General features: G+C 28.4%; 1 pseudogene; it reads right to left on the bottom strand.

The window, feature by feature from the left end:
• Positions 1 to 10215: 10215 nt before the first annotated feature.
• LOC114307447 (uncharacterized) lies at positions 10216 to 11144 on the bottom strand (annotated as a pseudogene).
• Between the last annotated feature and the right edge of the window lie 685 nt (positions 11145 to 11829).

Here is an 11829-nt window from a genome sequence, read left to right as displayed (position 1 = left end):
CAAATTATGAAGGGGACTCTCTGAATTATGAAGAGACAAGGGAACGACTAGAGGTTTGTCGATGGTTGGCCCTCTTGTCGTTTCATTATTCATGTGATTAGCGTACGTGCCAAGTTGTCATTTCTACTTTAACTCCGTGGGTTTTTCTGTCGTGTGTTTTAAGGTATTACATAAAATTCTTGGAGAGATAAAATTAAAATTTAGACTTTATTTTGTTACCAAAGTTAAATTTTGAAAGATGGGTGATTGTTGAGTGTAAACGATAACAGTTAATGTTGGGTAGCCAATGAAGCTTACCCGAATTCTATTTCGATAATTCAAATCATTTATTTTTTAAAGTATATTTAGTGGAACATATATGAAAAAAAAAATGTTAAGCTGATTGGATATTGATAACACTTTCATCTAATTATATTTGTATTCAGTTTTATATACAAAATCATACTAACCATTCATTTTTTTTAAATATAAAAGGATTATCCATGTCTAATTAACTTGAATTTTTACATACACATTTTAATCGATATATCTTAAAAAATAAACGATTCAAATTATTGAAATAGATTGGGTCTCATTGACCACACAACAATGATAGTGGTGCATAAAGCACAACAATGATAGTGGTGCATACGCCCCAAGTTCGTCAAATTCTTTTTTGTAACTTTCAATTCTTTTTCCCACTCCAAATGGGAAAAAAAAAAAGAATAATAATAATAATTACTTTGAGTGCTGTTTTGGGAACCAAAATAAAAAGTCACGTTTTTTATTTTTGGTCCAAAAACGCAAGTGGCAAAAATGTAACAAAATTGGTTTGGGAAGTTACAAAAACGCAAGTGTGAAATTACAAATCGGAGCCTATGACAAAAAAATAAAAAAATAAATTTCTTATGTTGGGTAAGGGCATTTTGGTCATTTTAATTTAATTTGACACCATAAACAAATATTAAACTAAAAAGTCAAAAGTCAACTTTTTACCAACTTCCCAAAACACTTTTGAATTAGCTAATTATCATCTAGCAGTATATAATTAGAGGGATAAGTGCCCTTCCATACCTTATCTCTTTATACCTCTCTATATTCTTCTTAATTATGATGCTTAATTCTAAACACGTACTGATAATCTAAACCGTCTATCTCGTAGGTTTTGCAATAAAGGTCATTCATACAAAAAATAAGTTTCATCGAACATTTATATTCATTAGAAAAAATCATTTTGTTTTACAAAATGAATAACAAATGTGATTATAAACTTAAACCATTTAGTTTTTAAAATAAAATGTTATTTATTCATATCTTTTATAATTGTCTGATGAAATTAATTTTTTTCATGAATAACCTTTACTGCAATGTTTTGCTAAGTAGATGATTCAGATCATCAGTACGAGTTTAAAATCGAGCCTTATCTATATATTATATAAGGAAAATGGTATTTCTAAATCACAAGTTTTGTGGGAGCTCCAATAGCCCTTTCTTAATTTTTTTGATTTTTTAAAATTAAAAAAATCTTCTATTGAGTAGCTCTTATTCAAGAAAAAATAAAATAAAATAAAAATTAATATCCCTTAATTTATGACTTTCAAATGGAAAGTATATCAAATTTTAAAAAAATAGAAAATATACTAATCCATTTCAAAATTTAAATTTGAGGGTCACTAAATATAGAAAATAATCTATTAATTTAAATTTAAAACTAACACAATATAAGTTTAAAATTGTGATGATCTATCCATAATTTACAAATTTTAAATACAAATCTATATATTATATAAGGAAAAAGGTTCGAGCTCCAAACCCTCATTCTAAAATTATTAAATTTTCAATTTACAAAATTATTGACTAATATATTTAATTACTTATTAATTATTTTAGAAATAATAATAATTCTTTAATTTATGGGTTTCAAATGAAAATATAACAAAATATTCCATAATCTCTCCCATCATAATCTCTCTTACCAATTTTCAAAAAATTAAAACATTTCTTTCGACTCTTTCTCTTCTTTTCTCAAACCATCTCTCTGTTAAAAGGCCCTACCTACCTTACATAGTTTTATTCTTTTTTTTTTTTTAAAAGTCATATGTGACTTGATTATCCCTAGAAAGGTTATATCGTACAAGAGAATATCACACCATTTTTATTATTTTTTTCTAAGTATGTTAAAGGTTAGTTAATGTTTAATTTCTTTTCTTACTCATTACATTTTATTTTTCAACAATATTATTTCTCCATTCTTTTACACCACATCACTTTCAATCTCCTTTTTTTTTTTTTTTTGGCTTGAAGATTTTTTTGGCTTGAAGACCTATACTATATATATATATATATATATATATATATATATGCGCAAATGTAGTGGGTGTGCTTTTAGTCATCCAAATCTCTAGTTTTAATTTCTTATAAAATCTATTAAAATTTTAGAAAATTATGTGACACTTAAGTTCAAACTCACTCCTCTCCCATCACTTCCATTTAAAATAAAAATTATTTTTAAATAAATTAATAATATGTGCTCTTAGAATCAATATATTATATAAGGGAAAATGAGTTTCTAACTCATAAGTCTTGTGGGAGCTCTAATATCTCAAACCAAAATTTCTAATTTTTTGATTTTAAATAATTAAAAAAATCTTCTGTTGGTTAGCTCTCATTCAAGCTAAAAATAAATAAATAAATAAATAAAATTAATATATTTGATTTATGACTTTCAAATGGAAAGTATATCAAATATATTAAATAAAAAAATAGAAAGTATACTAATCTATTTCAAAAGTTAAATTTGAGGGATACTAAATCTGGAAAGCAATCCATTAATTTAAATTTAAAATTATAATGATCTATCTCATGATTTATAAGTTTTAAATAATAATATGTCCCATGATTTATCTATATCTATATACTGTTACAATTGCAAAATATTGTCATCTTTATAAGGCTTAGAGTTGTAATTCTTTTTTATCTTTTTTTTTAAAATTTTGTTTAATTTTTATTAATATGTGTCACAATTTGATTGGTCTATAAATTAATTTTATATTCTTAAAATAAAATTTTAAATTTGAATTCTTCCTTAAATAATGTTACTATAATTGGAATAAGATCAATATTTATTCCTTAAATTTTGCATCATTTATTGAATTACAAAATAAAATTTTAGATTTAAATTCTTTTTTAAATTGTTACTATAATTAAAATGAGATCAATATTCACATGTGTCATACCGATGTATCATAAAATTATTGGTCTAAATATTATATATTATTATATTAAATATAAGTATTCAAATTATTATTCGATATTAAAAGTTTATATATATATATATATATTTGTCTCTTTTGGTTTTAAATTTTATAAAAAAATTATATCCTTCTAAACTATAAGAACTTGAATAATAAATTTTTTTAATACAAATATATATATTTTTTTAACAAAAGAAAAAAAATATTAAGAAAATGAATGACTTTGTTAGCACTTGATAAAGATGGTGGATTCTATATAATTTTTTTTTTTTGTCAGTTGTCGATTGAACATAATGAAAGTTACACGTGATAATTTATTGTTCATCTAAACTTTACTTGTCAAACATAGTGGATCCTATTAATTTTGTTTTTAATCTTAATTGTCAACTAAAAAAATTAAAATAAAAAATGAATTTTTTTGGCTCAAATTGTTAAAAAGTGACTTTTGCTAAAACAAAATAGAAAGAAATTTTATTTTTCTATTCAAAATGACGGTTTGTGAAACTTCTTTTTTTTATTAAAAAAAATAAGGATTATAGGTAATAATTTATTGTTCACCTAAAATTTTCAAATCAAATAAAAATATCATTCTAAGTTTTTGTCTTACCCCCTTTTTTTTTTATTAAGATACTTTTATTTTGTAAGAAATTTATTTTTATTATATTTAAATATTTTATTGTAATTTTTAAATTAAAAATAATTTCTGAAAAATCATATTTAAATTATTTTATGTCATTATAAGTTGTAATTTTTTTAATATCAACTTATTTGATGATAACTTTCTAAAAGGTGTATTTTTAAACATTTTCAAAAGAAAAAAAAATTCTATTGAAAAAACTTAAGCATATTGCTTTTGATTTTGTTCATAAATATTGAAATTTTAACTAATTTTATTTATTATTTAAAAAAATTAAGTAGCAATAATTTTATATATTTATATATACAGCTTTGTTTCGGTTGCTTAAGTTATTTGGTGTCTTTTCCTAAGTCCACTCAAATTTAATTCAAATTTTTAAACTTCTACATAGGTTCTCATCGAATTAAAAATTATATTACCTAATCTTTATAAAATTCCAAGCTTGACTTGAGTTGAACTCGCCTAAGTTTGCAACTCTAGCAAGTGGGTTGAAAATTATATAATTGAAGTTGTGGTAAATTAAAAATTGATACATAAATTGTGAAACTTAAATTGTATGTTTCAATATTTTTTATTTTCATAATTTGTATACAAAAATCTAACTATATATATTATTTTATATAAAAATATGTTATTAATTTTTTCACACTCCGTTCGTAGTACGGATTTACCACTAATAAGGAATATGGAAAAGTATTGAGAGGTGAGTTATGAAGGGGAATCTATCCCTTAGAACCGCAACAGCCACAATTTAAGTAAATGGTTTAAACCTAAAACGCAATCAATGGTAATTTTAAATAAACAAAAATGTTAGAGGCCTCAAAAATTTTATTAAAAATTTTATCAAATGTCTCACATGGGTGTGGGACCCACATGGAACTCACATTGTGTGGGTCCCACACCCATGTGAGACATTTGGTAAAACTTTTAGTAAAATATTTGGGGTCTCTACCATTACTCTTAAATAAATGAGTTCAATCCAAAACAAAATACAATTATCTCCGCAATAATCTTAATAATTGCAAGATGATTGCAATGATGTTATTATGAAGAATCATATGGACATATAGGCAGATTAACTGGACAATTAAGTGCTACGTGGGCAAATAGATTGAGAAGTAACTTATAAGTTGACTTTTTGACTTATTGTGAAAAACTTGCAAAATAGAGAGGTTATGTGACCTAAATAAACTAACAAGCTGACTTATAAGTCACTTTCCAAAATGACCATAAGTAAGGGTAATATGACCTTCTAAATAGTTTCCTTTTGATCTCAAAAGAATAGAGCTTGAAGTTATTGCTCAAAAGTTTTGAAATTTGACTTATGACCAGAGTTCCCTTTAATAAACAACTCAACACAATAAAAAAAACTTTCATAATGAGACAAAAATTAGAGATAATCAATATTTTCTTTTGACAATAATTAATTAACTCCCTAAAATGTACAGATAATGAATGGTGACTGGTGAGACAGTCTAGTCTGGTCACATAGTGCTCCAGGATATAGACTCGAGCAAGGAAAATTATTGGACATTAGCAAGAAGAATGGCAAGTCCCTTCAAGTATGTTCATTAATTTTTAATTTTCTTTTATTTCTTATGTGATATGATCTAAATTGCTTGTTCAAATTATGGATTTTAGTGGTTAGATCAGTAGTGTTGAAAATTAACTCAAGCAATTGAAAGAATTGCAATTAAAAGCAGCAATATGAAATATAAGAATGTGATAAAAATGTCATGATCACTTCATCTTTTTTTGACTAGCCACCACCTAAGCCTCAGTTTTCTGAACAATTATTTTAACATTTTCCCTTAATTTTTTTTTATTATCATTTTTAACCCAATTAAACCCAGAAGACTTTAACAGCCAAACCTATGGGTTGGCTTACGAAGTGAGTTGACTTTTTGACTTTTTTGACTATTTTAACTTGAGTTAAAAAGCTTGGTTTGAGAAGGACTTTTGACTTTTTGACTTTTTTGACTTTTTTTGTGAGAGAAGAGTGTAATGATTATAGGTTGCATGTGATGTTTTGTTTGTTATGGCTAAAATAGTTTATTTTGTCTTTTGTGACTATTTTAGCCACAAATCATCTTCCCAAACGGACTACAGTAGTATCATTATTAAAGTAGTTAATATCTGAAACGTAAATTTGACCATGTATTTTAAACGAAGTGTGTGCGCCATTTTGACGATCGAGAAGCAACTCAGGCAAAACATCAAACACCTTGTGGCCATGGCAGTAAAGCCAACATAACATCACTTTTCTTCACCCCCATGGCCAGTCTGCTTCTCATTTATAATTAAGGATCAAGATGAGTTTCCACTTGTTCACCAACATTCGGCTCCCAGCGTAAAAACAGTAATAAATTTAGGCCATGTTTAGATGCATATTTTTTTTAATGAGATTAAATATAATAATTTTATTAAAAAGACTGCGAGAATAAATTATATTGTGAAATTATATGAGGTGAAATATTGAGTATATGATTACGATTACGAATGAGATTATAAATGATAAGTTACGATGGGATTACTTAGATGAAATAAAAAATTGAACGTAAATTACAAATATGCTTTCAAAAATTTGTTTAAAACACGAATTGCTTTTTATAATTTTGAAAATTACAAATATTCCTTTATTTTAATTCTTTTATATAACAGAATTAACATAAAAAAATAAAATCATAATTACTATCCTATATAATAATAAAATTATATGAATTATTAATTGAAATATATTTATAATATTATTAAAACTGTTAATTGACTTGATTATTTACTAATAAAATGAGTCATTTCCAATGGCATGGGCAGAATTTTTTTTTAGAGGAGTCATTTATTTAGAAATTGCAATTGACGTAGAAAACAAGCAAACAAAAAAGATCCGAATGAACAAGTCATGGAACATTGGAGAGAAAGAACAAACGAGGAAGCAACATGAGCAGTAACAAATGCAATAGTTGTCGATGTTGAGATCGAGACTAAGAGAAAATAAACAAACGCTCGGTTTGTTTCTAGATTACTAAACAATTGAGAGCGAGTGTTCTTGTTAGGTCCAGTGTGTTCAATCTGTAAAGTTTTGGGAGTTAAAATTTTTTTTTTAGGCCCACTGCATTCTCAATATGTAAATACTCAAAGCTTAAAATTGTTTTACTATTTTTGTGCTGCATATTATCATTAAAAAATGAGAAATTCTATAATACATACCTCCGTCATTATAACCTTTGTGGCGTTTTATTATTAATTGTTGTGGTATTGATTATAATTTAAGTATGACTGTGGTATTTGTTATGATTTAGTTATAATCTCTTATAATTTTTATTTTGATTATGGCGGAAAAAGTTTTTTATTATGCCTCAAGTAATACTTGGTTATGACTCATTATAATGTTAGTTATAATTTATTATCATTATTATTTTAGTTGCTAGTGAAAAGATTTTTGATTATCTCTCAAATTGTATTTGATTATGACTTATTTTATAAATATATATATATATATATATATATATTTTTTCACTTAAAAAATTTGAAAACCACGTCGTTTTGCGATTTTCTTCTTCTTCTTTGTTGAATTTCGTTGAACACAGGAGAACAGAGGGAAAGAGGAGGAGAGAGGGAGAAAGAGAGAGGAGAGGAGAGAAGAGCTCGTCGCCTCCGCAGCCTCCGCCCGCCGTTCTCGTCGCAGCTCGCAACTCGTTCGTCACCTCCGCCTCGCAGCTGGTCGCCTCCGCCCGATCGTGCCTCCGCCCCCCGCCTCCGCCTCCGCCTCCAGCCCTAATAATTGGGCCCCCTCCAGTCCTTCTCCTCATTCCCCCTTCTCCTCTGATTTTCTACTTTTTCTGAAAAAAAAAAAAAAAAAACAAATGACACCAAAGGGAGGGGATGAACGGAGCTATGTGTGTGTGTGTGAGAGTTTTCCAGAAGGAGGGGATGAACAGTGGATGGGTGGTGTACAAAGAAAAGGGGTGGGTGTACAAAGCAATTCGAGCCTTTCGCCCACGCCATTTCGAGCTACGAAATGGGGTTGTTTGTAATATATCAACCGCATAAACATATATAGAATGACCCTAAAATATAGGATAATTTGAAATTTGTTAATGTGTCCCTTTCAACAAAATCCTCACCTTTTTTTTGTTTTATTTTTATTTTTATTTTTTATTATAAGAAAATTCTCTCTACTCTTTCGCAGGTCTAAAACAACACCCTTTGTAGAGATCACCAGGGTGCCTTATTAACCGTTTCGAGCGAGAAAACTATAACTTGAGAACTTGTCCTGATCTTCCAAAACAAGTTCTGCTTAAGTCAAGACTCGCACAGTAAAAAAATATTAAACTTATACCAAGTGTTAATTAGACAATTTAAAATCCAACGTCATAATCAATTGTTCTTCATCCAAAAAATTAGTCAAAAAAAAAAAAAAACTTATGACCTAAAGGTTTAATCCCCAACCTTACTACAGTGTCACCCACCCGGCGTTACCTAAATTTCGGGGGAATCGTAACTTCTTTATTCCATGAAATATAGCATTACTTTGCGTGATTTAAATTTCTGAGTCATAAATATGATGGACTTGTTTCCGTTCACAGTAGTCATGTCTTGACTTGTGGGCTCGGTATTGTCTTATTTTAATAATTTATTTTTGTCGAAGGGGCGTTTTGAAAAAATAAATAAATAAAAAATTAACTTTTAACTTTTTATCTATTTTAAGTCATCATATCTCTTACAATTTTTTATTTATAAAAAAATAAAATAAATCAAAAAAACTAAAAAATTAACTTTTTACTAATTTTTTAAAACACTACTTTATCTGGATATCATTTATAAAATTGAAGGTAAAAATAGTGAAATCATATCAATTAGATTATGAATATTTATTAATAAATCTCTCTTTATCTATTTATATTTTATTTAATTCAAATTATTTTTTTTATATTTCAATAAGTTATATGAGTGTTATAGTTACTAAAACGTCCCTAATAATAATATGGTGAAAGGCACATTAATATTCATATTTGACAATGTAAATGTTGTATAATGTAAATATTCATACTGTTAAATATGAATATTTATATAACCAAATTGCTAAGGGTTTAAAAAATATTTGTAAGGATAAAATTATCCATAAAATATCTTAAATATAAAAATTAAGATTTGATAGATCAAATGTCCAAATAATAGAACTTATTAAAATATAAAAATATGTTATATAGACTAATTGAGATATAATTAATTGAAAAAAAAATTCTAATAAATTTTTTATTAAATTATTATTAATTTTTAATAAATACCCTACATACAATATTCAAAATAGAGTCCTCAATGGGTCTAAAGACCTTGACTCTAAGAAGACTTAAAGGCAGCATCTCCCTAACAAATAATTGATCAATCTAGGGTCTGGTGGGCAAACAGTTTTAGGAAAAATTATTCACCATGTTTGATGATTTGTTCCCGAAAATTGTTTTCAAAAAATATTGAGTAAATTACATTTATCGCTCTTAAAGTTTTTGACAAATACAAGAACTTTTTTTATAATTTCAATAATTATAATAACTTCATTTACTTTAGAGGTTAGGCTTTTTTAAGTCAAACTTATGACTTTTAAATTTGAAAAAATTATTTTAGACTATTTAGTTAAACTTATTTTAAACAGTTTCTGATTCTAACAATTTATTTTAACTAAAAAAAATTGATTCTGAGAAGTTGTTCACGCTTTGCTTCTGATTATCAATTTCTGCTGCAGACATATTAATTTACAGTTATACTCTTAGATTTTTTTTATTTTTTATTTTTTTAAAAATAGAAAAAGGCCCAAATGGACTATAGATTATTATTTTTTTTATGAGAAATGTAGACAAGTAGTGAATAACAAAAAATAAAAGTTAATTGAAAAAGTTAATTCACAGCTTATTTAACAAATATTACTCAACAACTTAAATCTATAATCCAACAGTTATACCAAACAGATAGACAGCTTCTAATTAAAGTCACAATCTATAATCTGTTAAGGTATAATCTATAATATGTTTTAACAGTTATACCAAAAGGGGCCTTTATCTGACAATATCAATATTTCCCATTCCGTCAAATGTTCAGAAACGACGTTAGTAACCTATATAAAATGACCATATTAACCTTGCTTTTGCATACAAAAAGATGAAAATGCCCTTTATCCACAAAATCCCTAATCAAATAGCTATATTCAAAATAGAAATTGAATTTCTGAAAGAAAGAAGATATAGAGAGAGACAGAGAGACGATCGATCAATGTGAAGAAACAGAACTAAAAATATTCACCCAGTCATTTCAAAGTTTACGCCTTTACATCTTTTTTATATCACCATGGCCTCAAACATCCAAGTTCTCCATTTGAATATTTCTTTTGAGGGGTGCATACTCTCCAAGATAGCCTCCAAGATGATAATAAAAAACACTCTAGTCAAACCCTTGATGGTGATAGCTTTTACAAACATAGTAAAACACACTCTGCACCATTAAACCCACCAAATTGACAATCACCATAACCCCAACTAAAAACCCACCAACCATAATCCTCACAAAAATTCCATAACCCTCTCCATGAACCACCGCGGCTCCAAAAACCCCATTATTCACCTCTCAAATCACCAAGTAACCGCCATTCGAGTCCTCCCCTTCAACAGCTCACAGCTCTTCTCTATCGTCGCAAACCCAAAAATCGATTCGAGTACCAAAACCACACTAGCTAAATGCCACAAAGCAGTGATGTAAACATGAACAACAAGAAACAAAATGAAAATCACAACCATTAAGAAAAATAACAAAATTGGATTCTAAGTATCGACAGCTATAACAAAGAAAAAACCCACAAACATAATGTTGTAGATGATCATGATTAGAGAACCCCATAAGTAGGTAATGAAAAGTCACTGGAAAACGCGGGAAATAGCAGTGATTGGTAGAGGAGAAAGAGACGGGCTTGGAGGTATAGAGAGAGGCGATAGTGAAGACTACGACGACGATGGAGAGAAAAGAGAAAGCAAAGAAAAAGATGAGGTAGAAGAATTGGAAGATACAGAGCTTTGTCCATTGGAAGGAGTGAGAACCAGTTGGGGAGTCAATTTGGGTGAGGAAAGGGTAGTAAAGAAAGAGTGAGCTAGGATTGCGAAGGAGATAGGGGAAATTAGGGTTAGAGTTAGAAGATAAAAGGTTTTGGGGGGTTGTTTAGGGATTGAGGTTGATGCTCTCAAGATGTTTGGTATGGAAAGGAATTGGAGCTCCTCGTAAGGTAGATCCATGGTGGTTGATATAGATTGTTGTATGTATATGTATCTATTTCTCTGGAAATGTATCTGTATCTATATGTTTTTATATATAGTGATCCCGATTTTGACCTGACCTTTGTTGTATTCTGAACTTGGGTTTCGCGGTTTAATATTGTTATCCATGTCTTGTTTTCCTCCTTTAACTCTTTGAATTTATGATTTGGAATATGTTGGGCGTGTTTGGAACAGGTTGGCTGTTAGTTGGTCTAGATTGTTGTTACCCAGATTTTAGCTTCTTCGCACAAATGAGGCTTCTTGCGCTCGAGCGAGCCTTGTGAAATTTGCTTCTTCGCTTGAGCGAGATTTCTTGCGCTTGAGTGAGCTTTGTGTGCTCTCAGTATTTTGCCCAGATGTAGAATTTCTAGGAAGGTTGAGGTCAATGTTTTCAAACCCGAACCGGACCGGCCGGTCGGACCGGTTTAACTGGGAACCGGGCCTTGTTCCGGTCCGGTCAACCCCCTAAACCCGGGGTGGGAGTAAAACCGGAAAAAATTGGTGACCCAGTGGTTGAACCAGAAAAATCGATGACCCGGAACGGGTCAAGAGGGTCGGACCGGCTCATTTTTTTTTTTATTTTCTTTCTTTTTTTCTTTCTTTCTTATATATTTAGATATATATATTTCAAAATTTTGACTAAAAATTCTTATTTCAAAAGTCT

This window comes from Camellia sinensis, chromosome 9 (genome assembly GCF_055761805.1).
Source record: "Camellia sinensis isolate YWXY chromosome 9, ASM5576180v1, whole genome shotgun sequence".
In the NCBI taxonomy this organism is placed as follows: Eukaryota; Viridiplantae; Streptophyta; class Magnoliopsida; order Ericales; family Theaceae; genus Camellia; species Camellia sinensis.
This window is presented reverse-complemented; position numbering and strand designations above follow the sequence as displayed.